The following is a 22,466-nucleotide window of genomic DNA, read 5'->3' on the forward strand; positions in this document are numbered from 1 at the left end:
TTCCAACGGATTTCTCATACACAAACAGCAGTTGACCGGCGTTGCCTGGTGAAACGTTGTTGTGATGCCTCGTGTAAGGAGGAGAATGCGTACCATCACGTTTCCGACTGTGATAGAGGTTGGATTGTAGCCTATCATAATTGCGACACTGCTGCTCGCGTTGGTCGACATCCAATGACTGTTTGCAGAATATGGAATCGGTGGGTTCAGGAGGGTAATACGGAACGCCGTGCTGGATCCCAACGGCCTCGTATCTCTAGCACTCGAGATGAAAGGCATCTTATACGCATGGATGTAATGGATCGTGCAGCCACGTCTCGATCCCTGAGTCAACAGATGGACGTTTGCAAGACAACAACCATCTGCACGAAGAGTTCGACGACATTTGCAGCAGCATGGACTACCAGCTCGAAGACCATGGCTGCCGTTACCTTTGACGCTGCATCACAGGCATGAGCGCCTACGATGGTGTACTCAACGACGAACCTGGGTGCACGAATGGCAAAACGTCATTTTTTTGGATGAATCGGGGTTCTGTTTACAGCATCATGATGGTCGCATCCGTGTTTAACGACATCGCAATGAACTCACATTGGAAGCGTGTATTCGTCATCGCCATACTGGCGTATCACCCGGTGTGATGGTTTGGGGTGCCATTGGTTACAAGTCTCGGTCACCTCTTGTTCGCATTGACTGCACTTTCAACAGTGGACGTTACATTTCAGATGTGTTACGAACCGTGGCTCTAACCTTCATTCGATCCCTGCGAAACCCTACATTTCAGCAGGATAATGCAAGACCGCATGTTGCAGGTGCTGTACGGGCCTTTCTGGATACAGAAAATGTTCGACTGCTGCCCTGGCCATCACATTCTCCAGATCTCTCACCAACTGAAAACGTCTGGTCAATGGTGGCTGAGCAACTGGCTCGTCACAATACGCCAGTCACTCTTCTTGATGAACTGTGGTATCGTGTTGAAGCTGCATGGTCAGCTGTACCTGTACACGGCATCCAAGCTCTGTTTGACTCAATGCCCAGGCGTATCGAAGCCGTTATTACGCTCAGAGGTGGTTGTTCTGCGTACTGATTTCTCAGGATCTATGCACCCAAATTGCGTGAAAATGTAATCACATGTCAGTCCTAGTATAATATAGTTGTCCAATGAATACCCGTTTATCATCTGCATTTCTTGTTGTTGTAGCAACTTTAATGGCCAGTAGTGTATATTTCTACTGGAATTAGTACGCGTCGATGCCGGGATGTGTATTTATTGCATTATTATGTTGCTCCATCTTGTTATTCTTCCTCTCTCCATTGTCTTCCGCCCCACTCTTTGACCGTTTACCTGCGTCTGTAGTGAAATTCGGCTTGAAATTAAATTTCAAGCGTCTCAGTTCTTATGATTTCATGTCCTGAACAGTGTATCCTACAGTAATATAATTTTCCGTTTACTTGCAGTGGAATATCTGGAAATTGTCTTCGAAGTGTGTTGCAAATAAAGTTAGTACCCTGACATCAACAGTTAGTTTCACGTAATCGTTCTTTATTGGCTGGATCGAAACATGTCCAACGGTAGAAAAAGACTGTCTGGCAGTGAATATCGGAGAAGACGGGCGCTGGAGGAAGATGACGATACGAAACAAGAGGATGCACTACAACGACATTTCAAGCCAAAGAGAGGACGACCTAGCAATGGCGATCCTGAAAGTGCAGAAACTAGTGGAGCAACTGCAGCTACATATTTATCTTCAGGACATGACCAGAATGTTGACGAACGCAGTACCGTGACCACCGCTTACAGTAGCAATGGTGACGGTGAGCCATCCACAACATGTTCAACAGACCTCGTCTGGACTCAAGACCTGCTTTGTGGCGAAAGCTCCGAGACTGAAACATCAGGCAGAACTGAAATTAGACGACCCGATTCGGAAAATACCGGAGGAACATCAGCCGAGGTTCTCACCACCGGAGAAGGGATTGAAGGCGAGCCTGAAATGGAAGACACAATTGACTCAGTTCCCGGAAGATGGCGGGAAATTATTACCGACTGCATTCGAACGACTTTGGTCATGCGAGGTCCTCCCGAGTGCATTAAGGAAGCTGAAGAATATCCTAAAAACGTGGACAACCGGCGTTTCAGCCCTGTGCACTACAGCAATTCTTTGAAGAAATTACAAGAAGCAGATCGGCATTGGTTGGTGTACTCAAAGAGCAAGAATGCTATGTTCTGCTTTTGTTGCAACTTTTTTCGTCATATACAGTAAAAATTGTAAAGAACGGTATAAGTGACTGTCAACAGGTTGCTTCGTATCTCGAAAGTCACGGGAAATCTACCGAGCATTTGAATTCACATAAAAAGTGGATCGTGTTTTCCGAGGGACTCAAAAAGTCATGAGCTGTCGACGCCCATGATCAAAGGGTTCTGAAAACTGAAAGCGAACATTGGAAAAATGTTCTTGAGCGCTTAACAGCAATAATTCATTTCCTGGGTCGGCAATGTCTGCCTTTGAGAAGAAGTAGAGATACACTCTTCCAGCCTGAGAACGGAAACTTCTTGAAACCTGTTGACTTATTCGGGAAGTTCGACACTGTGATGATGGAGAACCTGTACAGAACAAAGGGTGAGAACAAGGATCATCATTATCTTGGAAAAGAAACACAAAATGAAAAATTCATCTTATTGGATCATCTATAACCAACAACTTGCTATTAATGATGAAACCTGCAATGTATTGGACTGCACACCAGATATTTCAAAAGTTGAGCAGATGACAGTTGTAGCAAGTTTCGTCCAGGAGACAAGACTCGACGGGGTATACGATGTCCGAATTCGGGAGCATTTCCTGTAATTTCTTGCAGTGCCCGATTCCTCAATCTCCACTTTGACGCAGGTCGTACTCAAGTTCTTGGAAGATAAAAAATCCTATTGTCTAATATGAGAGGGCAAGGATGCGACAGTGGAGCAAACATGAAAGGAAAGAAGTCTGGTCTCCAGAAAAGAATTTCAGATATCAACAAGAGAGCATTTTATGTACCATGTAACAGTCACTCATTGAATCTTGTTATAAAAAATGCCGTTATGTCTTCTAAATATGCTGTCTCCATGTTTTCGACAGTGAGAAGCTTTTATGACTTCTTCTCGTCCTCCGTTCGGCGTTGGGATGCCTTGAAGAAGTATCTCCCTAACCTGTCACTGAAGCAACTGAGCGATACCAGGTGGGAAAGTCACATCGATGCACTAACTCCCCTGAGGTTTCAAATTGGAGGCGTTTATGATGCACTGGTTCAGATATCAGAAGAATTTGATGGCATGGCCGCTCACGAAGCAACGTTACTTGCGAATCAAATACGAAATTAAACCTTTCTCACTTCTCTGGTAATCTGGTACGACGTTCTGCTTCACATCAGTGTGGTCAGTAAGACCCTCCAGACCACTGACATAAATGTTTCTGAGCCGTGGATATGCCTGAAAAAAACGAAAGCATATTTTGAGACCTGCAGAACAGAGGAAAAGTTTGTGTCTTTCTTGACGGATTCCAAAGAATTGGCTACAGAGTTAGAGCTAGATGATCTAATGTTACCACGAATAATCGTTTCCCGGTGACGTAGTAAGAAGCCAATACACTTTACATATGAAGGAAGGGAGGAGACAATAGATGTCTCAACAAAATATTACAAGATTGAATTCTTCTATTATTTTTTAGATATAGTAACCACATCTTTGGATGAGAGCTTCAATCAACTAAATCTCATTGTGATTATTTTGATTTTCTCTACGACATCGGCGAGCTGAAGACTGCACCTCCTGACAGCCTGGACACAAAGTGTAGAAACCTTTCAGCGATTTTGCAAGATCACGAGTCATGCGACATTGATGCACTGGACTTGAGGAAAGAAATAAAAGTGCTTTCAACATTGTTGAAACCTGAAATAGGTCCAAAAGAGACTCTGAAGTTTATAGGAAGACATAATTTTTGCCTTAATGTTAAAATTGCTCTGAGAATTCTCCTAACACTTCCAGTGACAGTTGCGAGTGGAGACAGGGGCTTCTCAAAAATGAAATTGATAAAGACATACCTCCGATCAACGATGAGCCACACTCGTTTGAATGATCTTGCAACTATATCGATTGAGCACGAGCTTGCAGAGGAATTAATTACACAGATCTTGTGAGTGAGTTTGCACAAGCAAAAGCCAGGAAGGCTCGATTTGTCTAGTTTTTTTCTTAATTTTTAGATTATGATCAGTGTCTTGGTTATTTACTGTGTTGTTTCTTATTATGTTCAACATTGAATAGTTATTGTAAATATTATTGTTCAAACCAAATTATCATTAAAATGTAAATATATTTTGTGTTCGGTTGAATACTTTATCTGTTCATTGCCACTGAAAAATGTTTATTTACGTTAACTGTAAGTTTATGCCACGCGGGATTAGCCGAGCGGTCTCAGGCGCTGCAGTCATGGACTGTATGGCTATCCCGGCGGAGGTTCGAGTCCTCCCTCGGCCATGGATGTGTGTGTTTGTCCTTAGGATAATTTAGGTTAAGCAGTGTGTAAGCTTAGGGACTGATGACCTTAGCAGTTAAGTCCCATAAGATCTCTGTAGAGAATGTCACCAATGAGTCGCAAATTTTGTTTTTATTTTCCTTATCTGCATAGATTTCGGGACACACTGGCTATTCTCAATGCTTTGAGTTATGTTTACATCTATAGCGTCACGCTGAACATAACTGTCAACATGACGGTTTAGATGTAAGCACAAGTTAAAAGCTTTGAGACTGGCCACTCAGTGGTCGAAACCTAGTAAACCTAGTAAAAACAAAAATTGCGATAGATTGCTGACATTTCCTACAGATTTGTTTAAATAAAATTCCACAAATGTTTTGCAAAAAAAAAAAAAAAGTGGAAGGGAGGGGGTGCGGCAATTTAGCAGCTCGCACCGGGCGGCACTTGGGCTTGCGCTGGCCCTGGTGCATCGGCAGAGGCGGAGATGGCTGGATCCCCAGGCTGGCAAATAGCGGCAGAGTGCTGAGTTCCCCGTTAACGCCCAGATGCTCAAGAGTGGACAGCGATTCGAGGTCTGGCGATGGTAATCGCAGTAGCATCAGTGGAAAGCATTGGCCGCGTTACTTCCCAGCTGCTCGACGACGTTAGCTGGTCCGTGAGGGGTTTAAATGCGGGTGCTCCTAGCTAACTTTGCATAAGTCACGCAGAAATGTCCTGGAACTGAGACAATGACAGGAGTGGCTGGTGTACTGCAGCAGTTGGTCATTCTTTGCTACAAGCTCTTCTACAGTACACTCTGCTCCAAAAGTTAAATAAACAAGTTTCCTAATTGTTAGAACAGCTGACACACCAGGATGGGATAAACAATAGGGAGAAAATGAGACGGTGAAGGGCACCGCAGATATTTATTTCATTCTCAACATGCTGACCCTCGCAGTGATCTTAATAGATGCAGTTATACCTCTCTAAAGTGGTCCTTAAGTATCCTTGAAACTGATTCCTCCAAATCTAAAGGCGAAGGCACAAAAATTTGTAAAGTACATTGCTGCTTCGAGTAGACTGAATAATTGGCTGACATTAGTCCTGTTGAAAATGGAGGTTCGAGCTAGGTTAGCACTCAATTCAGAGAGATAATAATTTGCTTCTTTTCATAAGTTAAGGAACACAGTCAGGGCTGGGCACCTTCTTGCTTCACTAGGACACAGGTCAGTCCATGTGATTTATTCCTGTACTTTGGCAATCGGAAATCCTCTTCTCTCGCTAGCACAAAGTAAACAGCTGACGCTCTGTTCAAATACTAGCTCAACTGGAATTAGTGGTGAAGTGAGAACACCCGTAGCCTCAAAGAAATTGTGGGTGTGATACGTTTGTGGGTACTACCTAAGAACAGACAAAATGCAAATAGGTATGTAGATCTAGTATGCGTCTACGAATCGTATAATAGACGAACAGAATCTCATAATACCTGGAAAACTACCGGCTCTAGGGCTCCATTTATACTTCCTGCAGTTGGAGATCCGCTTCGGTTTCATGATTCGGTTACTCTCCCACCTCTACATACAGTGGGGGTAACAATAGCAGCATCCCTTGGCTCTCTGCAGTATCTTGCTAAGTTCCAAGCTGGAATGTTAAAGTCACTAACCACTTGAGCCTATCTTCTGCCCTCAGCACTGTGAGCATGAACCGACTGAGTCATTCTGTTAACTGATTGATTTCCTCGGTCTCTTTTCCTCTTTTACTTCCATATAGCTAAAACCAATAAAGGGTTATTATTCTCTCAGAATCTGATGTAGAACTTTTATTTGTTTTTTGCAGAAATTGTTCCTTTTTAAGTGAACAATAATAAAGGGATTAGTTGGCGTTGGTGTGGAGCGAGTTATAGTAATGTCTGCTTATCACATACCTAACCATGACAGCTAGCCCCACACGGATATCAAAACAATATGGGTACCACATACTACCAGACATCGGAAAAAGCAGATTATGACATCAGCAGTGGCTCAGTTCGACCTAAAACAAAAATATTACAACGAAAAAATTTACTACCAGTCATAAAAACAATGAAACCCTTGTACATCCTTCCTGACTCCTCCAAGCAGACCGAAGTTACAGTGGTGGTGCTCCTTTATATACACGGTGGTGATCTAACTCTCGGTAGGTAAATATTGAATGTTCGCACACTGTCTGTCTACATTAACACTCCCCGATCCTAGATACTCAAGAATATTAATTCCTATGCAGGTGAGATCAACCGCAACAGGTGCCTAATATTAATCCCCAGAAAATTCGCAATGTTTAACTGAAGTGAAGGCCCTGATTAAGAAACTGCATCTGACAACGTTAAACTGAAGTTCGTCCCTGCACATGATGAAATAGTTTCAAATCCCTAAGAGATTCTGTAAAATCCAAAGAATAAACAGTTAGCATTGTTCATAACAATTCTTCATTTGTCCAATTAAACGACACTGTTACGTACTGAACTTCAAAGAATAAGCACTGCAAAATACAATCACTTCAAAAAAGCTCAAATTACAAATTACAAGAGGATAAATGTTATAAAATATTCCTGCGTGTACTCTGAAAACCGAAAAACCGAAAACTATACGCAACGCACCATTAATTTCCTCGCTACCATCTAAATAGTTCAGTTCATGTTGATTTCAGTGTGAAACAGTGTAAAACCTTACCCTGGATTGGGTCAGTCAACCAAGAATACAGTTCAACAACTGACAGTACGTTATAGTTTTTTATGTTTTTTCTTCAGCAGCAGTGGCGTCCCGGCGTTCTTGACTGCCTCTATCGTCGCCATGCTATCGTTGTTTGCACGGCCTAGAGGCAAGTTATTTCATCTTTTCCAGCACCTGTGAATACTGCATGGCGTCGTTACAATGAATAACTTCTCAAACATATTTTTACAAACATTAGTACAACGAAGATCCCCACTTCTAGTATCGTCTGGGCGCTACATTTATCGATAAAATATCCTATTTTCATGATGAACGCGAGGATTAAAATTGCGTACTGACTGTCGTCATAGCCGTACAGTCACAGCACTCCGTACTAACACGATGACAGCTCCTTAGCCCCACTGTAACATGAAGCAGCTAACCCATTAAGCCAAATAACCCCTGGCTCCCTTAACAACACTTTCTACTGGACTTGCTGGTCACATGTCCTACGGCGACTCCTTCTCCACGACCGTCGTTGGTCGTCAGCTGATTCATGAATTATATCGCACAAACCACTGCTGATCAGAAAATGTCTTGTGTAGGGTATTGGTTCTATACTATGGGATAGCGACCCCAAGAGGATTACCGTGAAAAAATGGTGGGTCGTAAAGTAGGTTAAATTTAACGAATCATTTTATGAGAAAAAATAATGTATCATAAACATTTTTACTTGTATGAACTATACATGTAAAGAAAAGAAAATAAGATGATGGTTTCATCTGCTGTTCATTAAAAAATTTCTCCACACGTGGATCGACGTTAGAAGCAAACAAAAGCAAATTGTTTTCGAGCGTTAAAGACAAGTCCTGGCCTAGTTTTAAGCGCAACCATAGACAAAAAACCCTTTTCACAGAGATAAAATGTGGCGAAAGGGATTCGTATTTACATTGCTTCTTTGACTAAATTTCCATAGTCATTTCGACGAGCAAATCGAAACGCATTTAAATCTTCAGATATAAACTGCACTTGCATCGTTTTGTCAGCAGACCGTTGGAGGAGCTGGCCGTGAATCTCAAGCAGCAGCAACGTTTTTGCTAAAAGGATTCACTAGACATCTCTTCGAGGAATTAATTTATTCTTTCGGGAAATACTCCGTCAACTGACTTTTAGCTCACGACAATGTATCTTCTACATCTACATTTTACTCCGCAAGCCACGGTTCGGTGCATCGCGGAGGGTGCCCTGTGCCAATACTAGTCATTTCCTTCCCTGTTCCACTCGCAAATAGAGCCAGGCAAAAGTGACTGTGTACAAGTCTCCGTATGAGCCCTGATTTCTCCTGTCTTATCTTCTTGGTCTTTACGCGCAATGTATGCTGGCGGCAGCAAAGTCATTTGGCAGTCAGTTTCAGTTGTTAGTTATCTAAATTTTCTCAGTAGCGTTTCTGGAAAAGAGAGTCGCCTTCCTTCCAGGGACTCCAATTGGAGTTCACGTAGCATCTCCGTAACTCTTACGTGTTGTTCGAACCTATCGGTAACAAATCTAGCAGACCGCCTCCGCATTGCTTGGGTGTCTTCCTTCAGTGCGACCTGGTACGGATCCCAAGCACTAGATCAGTACCCAAGAATATGTAGCACCAGCGTCCTATAAGTGGGATGCCTTATAGGTGAACCTCTCTGTCCTAAAATTCTCCCAATAAAACGAAGTCGACCATTCGACTTCGACGATTCGCCTTTCTTACCACGGTTCTCACATGCTCGTTCTTTGCAACGTTACATTCAGACATTTACGCGACTTAACCGTGTATTTTAATTCATTGCAAACCTTGGTGAATAATAGTGTTTCGTTCAGTCAAAGTTTTCTCAGTATAATCCGCAGTGAGTGGGAACATAAACCAAAATTTTGCTTTGAAGTCGAATAATCCAGATATCCAGCTTCGTAATGAAACCATGTTGTCTTTTTATTTATCCTGCAAAATTATCAAGCCGTTACATTACCCGTATTAATATTTCCCCTCGCGATAACCATCTAACATCTTTAAGGAAGAGATTTATTTTCGCCCATTTTATGGCATAGTTTAGCAATCAGCCTGTTCTGCAATGGTCATCTTTGTGATAATTTTCACAGACTCACAGAGAATTTTATTGAGATTTTCCGACACGTTTTTCGTGACAAGAACGTGTTTTTGATGGAACCAGTGCGTCCATCCCGCCTCTCGTATAAGACCATGTTTTAATATTTTCATTAATCCAGTGTTATTTCCTGTTATTACCTTTGCGCCATTACTTCGTTCTGCAATACATTTTGTCCAGTCTATGTTAGTTCCTAGTAGCTTCATAAAAAACACCAAACAGACGTTGTTTTGTTGTATGACCCGGTAGTTTTTTGCAAAACAACATATTGTCTTTGACTTCATGTCGCTGCGCGGGATTAGCCGAGCTGTCTAGGGCGCTGTATTCATGGACTGTGCGGCTGGTCCGGGCGGAGGTTCGAGTCGTCCCTCTGGCATGGGTGTGTGTGCTTGTCCTTAGGATAATTTAGGTTAAGTAGTGTGTAAACTTAGGGACTGATGACCTTAGCAGTTAAGTCCCATAAGATTTCACATGTTTGAACTTCATGCATTCATCGGAGAGAACTTGAAAGAAAGCAGTGCACCGTGGCTTTAGATCAATGAAAAACTGTCATTGTACAACCTAGTCTTTTTACCAACCGATGTAGGTGACTCACTTCGTTTTTTCACAAATTTATACGTTTCTCATAAGAAATTGAAAAAGAAAGCAGTCAAGTTTCACAGTTACCGCACACTAGAATAAAACACCAGACACATTCTTAACTAAAGTTGTTCAATCGCAAATACCTTTTTTTAAGGTGATCACAGTACGATTTGTTCAAATGCATCCATATGCACGTTGCAACATGTTCTCACAGCGTGTATTATAGAAGGAAATCAAATTACAAAGAACAAGTGCGCATAAAGTTGGAACTTGTCAACTGCTCATGTATGTATACATTATACATGCTTGTTCAAATCTGTCGCAATAAACGCAACGATGTAAAATAATAGGAACAGTAATACACCATTTTTATACAATGGGTGATTTCTTAATGCATAACATTAGTGCAGAGTGATTATATGAAATTAATTTTTACATTTATAATTATAGTCAAAATTCAGTCAGTAATATTAAGGATTTCTATTATTACTGTTTTGAGTTGGGAGGGGGGAAGGATCATCAACTGTTAATTTTTATTATACTTACTATCCGTGGAGTCGCGAAGCTCAGAAGGTTGAAAATCGCTGGTGTAGAGCAACAAACAATGGACTCTGGACAACCCTGCAGAAGGAAACGGTATGTAATGCGGAATTACCAATTTCTCAGAAATCCTTAAATGCCATGCCTTCCACAGTGCCACCAGCGGTCACAATCGTGGAGCGAACTTGTAGGAGCTTGGTTTGGCCGCACTGTACTTCCATGACGTCAGGGTATCCTGTGGCTGCATTTGCTCCCCTCAGGAAATCGGAGATGGAAATAGGCGCCTTCTGTGGCCGCAGCAGACCGACCTGGAGCTAAACGGGGAGGCATGAAAGGTAGAAACCGATATTTTTATTGCAGTTCCGCAATACCGCTAAGTAAACCGGCGCCGCTATGGAAGGGAGAGAGTATTGACACAGGTGTCCGATGGCAAGGAGCGGCGAGCAAACATTTTACACAGAAGCGCTCAGGAGGTGGGAGCAGTCGATTTGCCGACCTCACTGCAAGTCTGCCTTGTCTCGTTTGGTAGCGACGTCACGGACTCTAATTGCCTTCTGTGTCCGTATTTGCTTTTTTTACTGTTTGTTTACTGTACGAACCATGCTTGCCTCACCATATTACGTAAGTGGTACCGCTGATAATTAAAACAAATTTGTCTAAGTATTACTCGTGTAAGCGAATTTGAAGATCCGCTTTGTACGTCAACAATGCCGTGTTTACGCTCGTGAAACCGGGAGGGGAGGTAGTAATGAACTTTATTATTCTTACAAGTGGAATGACGTCACCCACTACACATCTATAGTGCTTTACTGATGTGATACCATGGATCGCTTAGGTTACTAGAGAGAGTCGATGTTCTGCCAGATTGTGTTAGAATCCCATAGGTAGTGAAAATGTGACCAACATACAAAATAACAAACCTGTTGAATGAAGTAGTTTTATTCAGGTGTAGCTGATCTATTTAATTGAAAGTAAAAACTACACGTCTTAAATGATGTTGATATGATTTTATGGAGTGAAACAAGACAGAAATTTCATTAATTCATTCGTATATAGTGGCCAGGAATCTTACAATCTTTTCTGGAATGTCAGATTGTTAAATTCGAAATTTTTTAATTATTGTACTGAATTGCAAGGAGCAACAATAATAGCAAAGCTGATCAGATCAAGTTTAAACAACGGTAAATTTTTGAAACTAAAGAAATATGAATTAACTGAAAAATGAGTTTTTATAACACGAGACAAGAATATGAGTATGCAAATGAAAATACTGACTATTATATTAATTTTTTCACTTATGCTGGTTCGTAGTTTTGGCAGCGAGATGGTGAAGACGTGCAGCAGTATTGGAGACATTGTGGCACTGAGAACTAACGTGTCGTTCATCACGACAGGAACACAGCTTGTCTGACGCACAAGTTTCTCTGTTGAGCTTGTGGATTTTGTATGAATAGTACGCAAAACTTATTAGTTGAAAACTGTTTCTGAAATGATTGTGAAAAATGAAATAAACGAGAAATCATGAAATCGGCGTTTTCATTTATATGGTAAGAATATGTACCTTAGAGCGTAATGTTTGCACAAACATATGTTGGATCCTGGGACTTGATATAATAATTGTAGCATCGTCGGCTCGCACATCAAGATAAATGAGCTTTGATTTATTTTTTGGGCTACTTTCTCTCTTTCATAACGCAGTGTTGCCTGACTGCAGCAGAACAGTTTGTAGATCCGCGTCTAAGTCAAAACGCGAAGGATGTGTGGCGAAGAGTACATCTGGTGCCACCAGTTGATTGCCCCCCCCCCCCCCCCCCCAAATATCTGTTCTACTCGCGAATGGCGAGTAGTAGGAATGATTGTTGGTATGTCTCTCTGTTAGCCCTAGTTTCTCGAATTTTCTCATTGCGGTCATTTCGCGAGTTGTATGTAGGACGAAGTAGTATGTTGTCCGACTCTTCCCGCAAAGCACTCTCTCGAAATTTCGGTAATAAACCTCTCCGTAATGCACAACGCCTCTCTTGAAGCACCTGTCATTAGATTTGTTGAGCATCTCTGTACCGCACTCGTGCCAACTAAATGATCCCATGACTAAAACGCGCCCCTCTCCTATCAGTCCCCGGCTGAAGAACAATGATCAAGAATCAGGTGAACAAGGGCCTTGTAAGCGCCGACCATAACACCACGTTTGAACTTATTTAAATCTTGATAAACTGTCGTTGTAGCAGTAGTAACCGATTTAACAACTGCGCCAGACACTTGCTGTCTTATATAGGAGTTTCCGACCGCAGTGTTGTATTCTGTTGTTTACATACCTCTGTATTTGAATACAAATGCCTATACCGGTTTCTTTGGCGCTTCAGTGACTGTTGGTCAAAATATTGCTCACAAAAAAATAAATGTATCATTGCACTAAACAATTACAAGTTGTATACGCTTTCTATGAAACGAAATTAAAACAAAATTTAAATCTTATTGTTTATGACAGCTACTGGGCGCAGATGTTGGCGTGATGCACATCTAAGAATAAAGTTTTCTTGGCTCCTAGCGTATTATCAAAACCTTTATCGGCAAAAATTGGCATGCGTCGGAAGCCTTCGATAAAACAATTTTGCTTCGGCAACCGGTAGCTGGTCTACAAATCAGTCGCCTAGATGCAAAACTGTCCATGTCCTCCATAACCTGCTTTGAGAAAAAGTGGAAAAACTGTTTTCACTGGGTAAATACACACTGCCCTACACTGTGTGTTGTATACATACGTATGGATTAGTACAAAACCATTTGGGCTATTGAAAAAATATCAGGATCTCAGTGCATGTAAGATATAAGCAAAATAAAAATGGACTTGGACAGTTTTGCATCTGACTTTGCAGATGGCCACTTTTGCATGCAACTGAAATGAACATGGACAGTTTTGAACCTGACTAGTTGTACATGAGGAGAGGATATGAGGTGAACATAAAACTGTGTATTCAGTTTAAATTTCTTTTAATGTTTCTGAAGGTACATGATGTAACAACTGACAAACTGCAATCCACTTAATACATCATATCTGGAACAACGTCTTCATCTTCTCCTGCTAGGCATTCTGATTCAACTGATGCCCCTGACCCGCTGGAACCTAGTAATGTCATGTACCACGACAAGGATTCACGTTCCCTCCAGGACTCACCATAGTGTTTCTCGAGGAGTTTTGAAAACACCCTCCAGTTTCTTTTCATAATAGGAACAACCGTGTTCGTAATGCAGCTCGAGTTTGTGTGTCCTAAGTGTTTCCCACGTTTGCATACGGACACTGGTAAGTTGATTTCAGAATTATAATTAGGCTCCCCTTGGACTTTTATAGCATTCTGAGAATCACGGATGATGATCACTCGTTTTACATCTGGAAGGGGAATGATGTTGCGGGTTTAGTGATGTTTTGAATGGCTCCTTTTCAGTCAAGTACCTTCCAGTCTCTTCCTAGAATGTGAAGGATCCCATACTGTTCCAAGATGCTATGGTACTCCGGTGGCTGAACGATCACTTCTCGTTTCCGCAGTTGCCTTTCGATGAGCCCAAAGACTCTATTCGGAGGCACGAATGAATGTACAGTTACGGGATAAATAACTTCTATTGTGTTTACTCCTGGCGTATGTTTGTACATCCAGTGACACAGTATTGAGACAACTATTGTGTTCTTAGTTTGCCCAGGGCATCCATCGGCAATTAATCTCAAAGTTTGTACGTTGCTCATGTCTGTATGGCACAAACGGTGGGAAACAGCTGAACATATTTCATTTGACCCCTTCTTACTTTCATGTTCGATCCAAGTGTACATGAATAAATTATTAGTGGTTGACTTTGATTTAGAGGAACCTACTACAATGGAAAAATTGTATAGATATAATTGCCTACTATAATAGACACTCTGATCAGGTATTTTTGGCAAGGGTAAATTTTTTTGGCAGTCAAAGGACATTGTCAGAAGGCTGTCTTGCTTTTCCTTCAGCAGTGAATATAAACTGTTTGCTTTAAGGTTATGAAGACTCCCTTTGAGCTTTCTTAACGTCACACTTTTCAGTTTTGATCTGTTCCTAAGGTCTGAGGCACATGGAACAAACATCTGTTTTTGGAGACCCAAATCCAATGTTACATTTTGTATTAAATATGTTCCTAAAAAAATTCTGCATGACTCTCTTTTCAGGAGTAACCACGGAATTGTAATGTCGCCACATCTTTCTAATGTTGACAGTCGCAGGTAAATACACGCGACAGCTTTCCTCCCTGCAGTAATGCGACTCAGTTGGAACATATCTTTTTATATGAGCAATTACTTCCTGTCGTTTGGGCTCATTCTTCATCGTCTGGCGATTACCTCCTCTTCTCTCCTTAGCAATATCTCCAGTCTTGAGGTGATGACATGCGATGTTTTGCACTCTTGCTTTTGAAACACCAAGAATGTTCATAAATGTTTCACGACATACTTTCACTTTCAATGACCCACCAGGTACTTTCTTTCGTACGAAATAAGAGATTGTCTGTCCTCTGTTGATTTGTCTTTCTTCCCTACAACGAGATCTCGAAGGTGTCTTGATACTCAAGTATTTCAGAAGGAAATTATCTTGGTAAATTTTATCACACTTTGCATAATAGCTGGTATGAAAAGACTTTGTCAGGCTAGCACAGTCCCATCCGACTCGATGACCACGTTTTTGATACTCGGGAAGTCCTTTTGACGAATATCTGAAATCACACATATAAACAAAAAGTTATTCATAGATCAATTTTAGGTCATGTCAGTAATAATAGTATTACTTTCACACAAATACGATTAATGGGGAATACATTTTTTCTTAACACCCTGAACGGTTATTTTAATGTTCAGATTTCCACCATTTAGTGCATGATGTAAAGACAAAAATAATACATACCTCTTCAATTTTGCCATATTTGGTTTCCACTGGTCTTCACGGCGTACCTGCTTCCCGAAATGGTCAGATTGTCTTTCTGTCATGCCCTAATTATATTCCATAATTTATAATTCATTTAGATGAAAAATGTGTACAACTTTCAGAATAAACAACTGCAAGAGACCACACAAGTACAATGTTTACATGCTTATGGTAGCCATCTTGCATTACAGTCACATGACCCCAGCCTTCAATGCGATTTGTCAAAAGGGACAAGGCGAGTTTTGCACCCAACTTACTGATGGACATGGACAGTTTTCAATCTCACCATACTTTTCGTGAGCTGTTTTCCATAGGACATGGAGAGCTTTGAGCATAAATAGCATTTCAAGCATGTGTAAAATGTCATGCTCTACAATCCAGAGTTGCCAACTAAATTTTTTTTAAAAGTGGACATGGACAGTTTTGAATCCAAGCGACTCAAATATCGATATCAGCTCCATTGTTGAACGTGGACGGGCTGTATTGGCAGCATCTTTGTCAACCGAGTGCGCTGTTGCCATTACACCATGTCAGCGATAGCTGTCTCTTTGTAGTATTCATTTCTTTAAGACGATCCGAGGGCTAAATGACACTGTAGAAATAGCAATGTGTGTACACCGTGTATGTGCGAAGAGTGTATGTCCGGGAGTTGTTAGTACGAGATGCTACTTGGACGCTGTGGCACTATAGAAACAACGCTATGACAACAGCGTGCAGAGGTGTCTTCTTGTACACAAAAGATACGAACACAAGAGGCAGACTTCCAGTTAATTCTTAAACACCTCTCTTGTGTTTTTATCGGTCACTTTTTGCACTACATATGTGTGTACTCCTTCGGCAGGACTTACCTTGCCACCATCTCGGTATGGCTTTTCCCGAATTTCGAATATTGTTGAACCGTTAATTATTGCTAATGGACGTCTTGGAAAGTGTTCTCTGAATCAGATAATTTTAGGATTGTAACAAGTAGATAATTGATTTCAGTGAATCGGTATACCATCTTGCAGAAGTCTGTCCAGTGATGGACCAATCGCGCAATGACGTGCCAGCTCTCACGCAACTGGACAAATGGAGTGCCGTCCCTGGGAGGTGGCGGGGCTGTTGTCAAGGACGACGGAGCCTCTGCGCCCAGGTAACCGGAGCGCACCACCCACACCTGCCACTATATTCAGCCCCGCCCTCACCTGAGTGCAGCCTCAGGACGGCAAATGGCGAAGGAGAGGAAGTCCTAATGGCTCCGTCATAGTATTTCAACAGCACAGCTGCCCCACTACTCACACAGCTGCGTTATGTAGGTGACGTGTTAGAAAACTACACCATTCTGAGCTACTGTTAACGACGTTATTACAACACTCACCGCACTTTTTGTCGTCTCACTTCTACATCCACACGACTGTTCTTCAATTCGCACTTTAGCGTTTTACAGTATATTGTTTGTTCCCGACAGTACAGTGTTTGTTCCCTACCACAAAAGCTTTTGCCGGCCGGGGTGGCCGAGCGGTTCTAGGCGCTACAGTCCAGAAGCGCGCGATCGCTACGGTAGCAGGTTCGAATCCTGCCTCGGGCATGGATGTGTGTGATGTCCTTAGGTTAGTTATGTTTAAGTAGTTCTAGGGGACTGACGACCTCAGAAGTTAAGTCCCATAGCCATTTGAACGATTTTGAAATCGGTTACTTTGTGAAGCTGAACAAGAGCATCCTTTGTTTAGTCAAGTGTTGCATACAACCTTAGAATTTTAAATGGCCATTCACTCGTGAGATGCTCAATAAATATTTATACGAAGCTAGAAAGAGGAAAATTTATCACTCATAAATATATGTTAGACGCTCGCGTACGACATGTGCGGATGATTTATTCGAAATGTGATGTACTCATGCCATTAACTAACATTATCTGATGTTATCAGTAGGGTGTTTCCACTGCAGCCACAGCAATGGATGTCCTCTCCGCGGTGGCGAACATCGCAGGACTCAGACTGAACAACGCGCAGCTGTGTGACGTAACTGCGCGCGGCGGCCTGCGTGCGACAATGCGGGCGCGCGGACGTCCAGCCGCCACCAGATGTCGCAGGTGACAACGCGGACCGCCCTTTGTCTGTCTCTGATCGCCGTCCCTTTGTCGCTTACGACCGCTAATGTTTTCCGCTCCAGTGCGACCTTGCGAGCTGCTGCTGGAAATCACTCGTGAATCACCATTTAATCCGTAACGTGGGCAGCGCTCGACAGCGGTTTCTCTGCACGACATAAGCCACTTAAAAATAATTTTTAGAGCAGCACAAGTTTTCATTTCACACGAAATAGCAACTTGTCTCACAATCTGAAAAAAAAAAAAAAATATGGACGGAAGGAAGTTCACAGTATAACCATTCCAGGCAGTAATTTTATTGAACAAAATATGAGAAAGAAACGGGCTTAAATGTAAACGATGGCTCTGGCATTTTGCGGGAATCATTTCGGAAACTCTTCATCATAATGATTAGACGAGGATTTAAACCCATTTCCTTCAGATACATGCCGAGTGACTTAACAAAAGCTCTGCTTCCCTTTCTGAAATACAAAAAGGGGAAGCACTTTAGAGACAGAAAAAGAAAAACACCCTGAACTGACAGAACGAATTCATGTGTGATCAATATATTTGTGAAACGTGAAAGCATGGAATACGCTGGAATATAAGTTTCCCACTGTGTCCTAGGCACGAAAAAGGATGATTACGTAAAATAATACTCAGAAATTCTATCACGAAGCGTGACCACAACAATGTGACACGTATACAGATGGACGGAAAATTTCTCCGTCGAATTTTTAGAATATTTTCGTTACAAAGGATCTTTCTACAAAATCACATTATTATTTTGAATGAATGATTTGGACATTCGTCTGTTCAGCTTTTCAATATTTGTCATGGCAACGACGATTATGAAGAAATTCTTCAACTCGTCTACCAAAACTCTCCGGGAATAGTGCTGTCCCTACAAGGCGACCGAGTTCTGTTCCTGCCGAACATGTGCCATGTGCTGGTCTCTGCTATGTGGACGTGGTTCTGCGAAGACTGCCTCCTGTAGCCTGGCCTACAGGCACTGTTACAGGATATACATGTGGATTGTTCTAAGTCTTCTTTCCTTCAGCGCTGGCATAGCAGGAACCTTCAGACATCACTCTTTCACAAAATTCCTGATGATCAGTCACATTTCTTCTTTTTTTCTTTTTGTCAGCATGTGTTTGTTTAGCTCGAAATCAGTATGTTTACCCCAGGACAGTTTCCGAGTAAAGACTTTTACATGAGTCCTGTCGGTGGTCTCCTGTCTTCGTTGGTACTTATCTGAGAAATTCAGACTTGGAAAACTATCCGAGTACGAACGCCAATTTATCCTTTACAATACACCTAGTTTTTTGAGTGAGTTTTGTTGGCCGTCCAATTGTGTTGGTGTCAGTAACATTAAGATCATCTTTCTCAAGCAGTTTGTGGATGGACACCCAGTGTTTGAGCAATTTGGTGTTAAGACATTTCACTGGCTTGAAGGCCTTGAATCAAGGAACAAACATGTTCATGTTCTGGTCACATTCTCTAAGGGTACCTTGAAAAAGACGAGAAACACAAATAACTACAGAACAGTGCACAGCCAAAATTAAAAATTAATTTAAATAAGCATAGTGAAAATTTGTTAATTTGAAGAAAATTAAACTTTTATAACACTGTCAGTTTTCATCTTCCTTTTTGAAAATTGATAGATAGCGGTAATTATTTTTCCTTTCTTTCATTAGGTGAAAAACAGGAATACGTGAAAACATTATTGAATGACAAATTTTCAGTAACTTACCCCGTACAGCTGTGTTAACTTAATGAGAACGATCGGCTTAGAAAAAGTGCACAGCCACAAAAACACTTGCTATCATCAGACAAACAACTATGGCAATGGGTTCCTTACTATTCATCAAGTAATGCAACCTAACATAAAGTTCATACAGCCATGCCTTTCTGCTGATGTTAGAGGTAGTATCTCCACACATTATCACATCTCTCTGGGTTTGTTAATAAAAAAAAAAGGGAGAAACTTCCCGTCAATAGCGACTACGTACTCAGTATCATTGTTGACAGAATACACAGAGCTGTTAATTGCAACAGTAAACTCTTATTTGTAGCACCGTAATCAAAACCATAAAATCCTTTGAAGACTAAGGATAGGAAGGAAAATCAGGGATTAACGCCGCTTCGAAAACAAAGTCGTCAGACATGGAGTCGAAGCTAGGATAGTTTGTTATGGACTGGGAAAAAAAATCGGCCGTGCCCTTTTAAAGGAATCATTTTGGATTTTGCGTGGGTCTATTTAGGGAAATATGCACGGCCAGCGCTAAATTTGAACCGCGTGAGGGTCCTACGTGCTGTCCACTGCTCCAGCTCACTCTGTCTCAGAGAAGAAGAGAGAATCAATAGGAGCCCTACATCCTTCTAATACTGAGCACACAGAGAATAGAATAACTAGATATGAAAACAACTGTCCCAAATCGTAACGCAGCTGGGTATGCCCATATCTTACTTTCCTGTGTAGCATATTTCTATCTACGCAAATAAATGTAGTGTAACTCTAAAGGGCAAAATGTGATGAGCATGAAGTGACAAAGACAGGTTCTGAAAGCACTGGTAGGAAAGCAAACAAGAATGTTTATTACGACTCATTGAGATAATTGGGGATTTGCGACACTATGGAAAGTGACACTGAGGAACAGGTAAACTCGTCAAATAGTAGTCAGAGAGCAGTTCCCGGACACCGCTGTGCTTTCACAGAAAACATGTAAAAAAAACGTGATAAAACATCGGGAGTTCCGATAAGTTTTACAATTCGGTTGTTATTTTCGGATGCTCGCAAATTAAACGGTAAACATCTGAATTATAAACTTTCAATGCACTGAATTATCTTTGTCGAAGTACATTCTTTTCCTATTTTGCTAGAAAAGAAAATTAATTGTATGTCCCGAAAAGTTTGCAGCATTCTTAAACTAAAAAAATATTTCGGTCCTTCACAGTGTATTTGTGGAGAAAATGAATGTCGATCTGAGCATTCATTAAGCAAGTCACGCCAAAGTAAAATTTTTTCGAGCCTTACACCCACAGTATCAACATAACTTTTACGTGTACCAATAAAATCATATGTCATTATATTTTGTGTTTAATATGCTTATTCTCACTCAAGAACTCGATTTTCTTTGCCCTGTTTACGAACATACAGTTGGGTAACGTTCTTTGGGGAACTATATTCTGTTTTTGATAAGGGGTGGGGAGTGCCCCTGATAAGCTTTCTTACGTCCCATCCCCAAATTTTTTCTTTTTTTCTTTTCTGTTTGGATAAAGTCAGAAAATTTTAATGTGAAAAATTAAATAACATATTTTTAATAATTTTTTATCACTGGTTGCAGTTTACATAAATTCGATGCTTTATAAAATTATAGTTGCTTTCTAGCTTTTTTAGATGTGAACTCTATATAATCCCTATATTATCTAATAAGTGGGCTAACCCGACTCTGTTGTGATCAGAGCTAATCCAACAAGTCCCGCTGACTCCGTTGTAGTTATCAAACAACTTATTCTTAACTCGTGCAAGAAGCCTAAATAGCCGCTCTGTCTGGAAAACAGAAACAGGCAAAGTAAAAAAAAATCGTAAGGTTACCATTATGTTTGGAAACAGGCAACGTAATTAAAATTTCACCCGTGAAGAGCATTGAGAAGGCGCAGAGGGAGAAGTGATTCACACTCAAAATTAACTGCAAGAATTTATTTTAACTGTAAAATTCTTGTTTCTGATCCTGCCTATTAACTTCCGTGCTCTACAGAAATGCTTTGTTTCCTACGCACTCTAATAGCGTAGCATCGACAAGGCTTATACAATTCCACGAAACCCAAACGTGCCCGTCATGTTGTCTATGGCATCATATCATACAGTTAAGTTACTTACAACTCTACCTAGGATAAGACTGAAAATCTCGGGACTCAGACTTAAATCTTTTTCCGCATTTCCTTTCGCCTTTCCGTTTCCCTGTGCTGCGAATCATTATATTCTAGTCAAGTGATGTTACATAGTTTTCTGCCACCTTTCAACTTTCTGCGTAAACAGTATCCCAACTATTTTTTAATTAATTTAGTTGTTGCACTAGACGCTTAATATTGACACTTTCACATCTCTGCGTCTTCACTTGCTTGAAGAACAGCGTTATGTACGAGACCTCAACTTTTCCCGGCGAACTGAATGTTCAATTTGGCTAAAAGCCCAAAATATAACACTTGAAAGCAAAAGCCTTAGTTTAAAGACGGCTGAAGGCCCATGATTAATGACTCAAGCTAAAATTAAATAAAAAAACACAAGGTTGATGGCCTTATCTTCAGTTACACTGAAGACCCCAAGCAGTCTAATACTTTACAAGCAAGGAACTTTAATTTTAAAACGGCTGAAGGCCCATGACTTAAAACACCACCAAAAACAATTCAACTTCAATTCAAAACGTTCGGCTATAAGCCATACAAATACACACAACAGGAAACAAGAAGAGGCAGTGCAGCTAACGGCGTTCAGAAGTTTCCAGGGTCCGAGAGCACTTGAAATACTAACGATCACTTACTTGAGACAGGCAGTCGGCCCAACCATTCTCGATCCGACAATCCTACAAACAGATAGTCAACGGACCCACCGACAAGGTAACTTGCGCTCCACTCGACCAGCACACGACCGGGAGTTCAATGCAAAACGTAAAAGGCATGGACGCCCAGAACCAAGCATCAATTATGCTGTCAAACTACACACCGTGCTGGACAGAGGCAACATGGTGAGGAAAGGAGACTGCCTGAATTTAAGTCAACGGCCAGTGCAGGTAACTGGAACGTTAACGGATACAAGGCAGAAAATTCCGCTGGTGCACTTCAATTGTAAATAACCAAATACAGTTAGACTCCACCGGACGGTGACTGAACCTTCGCCAACTCGAGCACACATGTTGTCGCTCGCGGGACTGTCCCAACAGCCAACAATGAGAACCAGACGGCACAATGTGAACAGTCTTGACTTGCTGATAAATTAAATCCAAACTCAACTTTTGTGTCCAGAGTCGGTGAGCCAT

Source organism: Schistocerca americana, chromosome 4 (assembly GCF_021461395.2).
Source record: "Schistocerca americana isolate TAMUIC-IGC-003095 chromosome 4, iqSchAmer2.1, whole genome shotgun sequence".
In the NCBI taxonomy this organism is placed as follows: domain Eukaryota; kingdom Metazoa; phylum Arthropoda; class Insecta; order Orthoptera; family Acrididae; genus Schistocerca; species Schistocerca americana.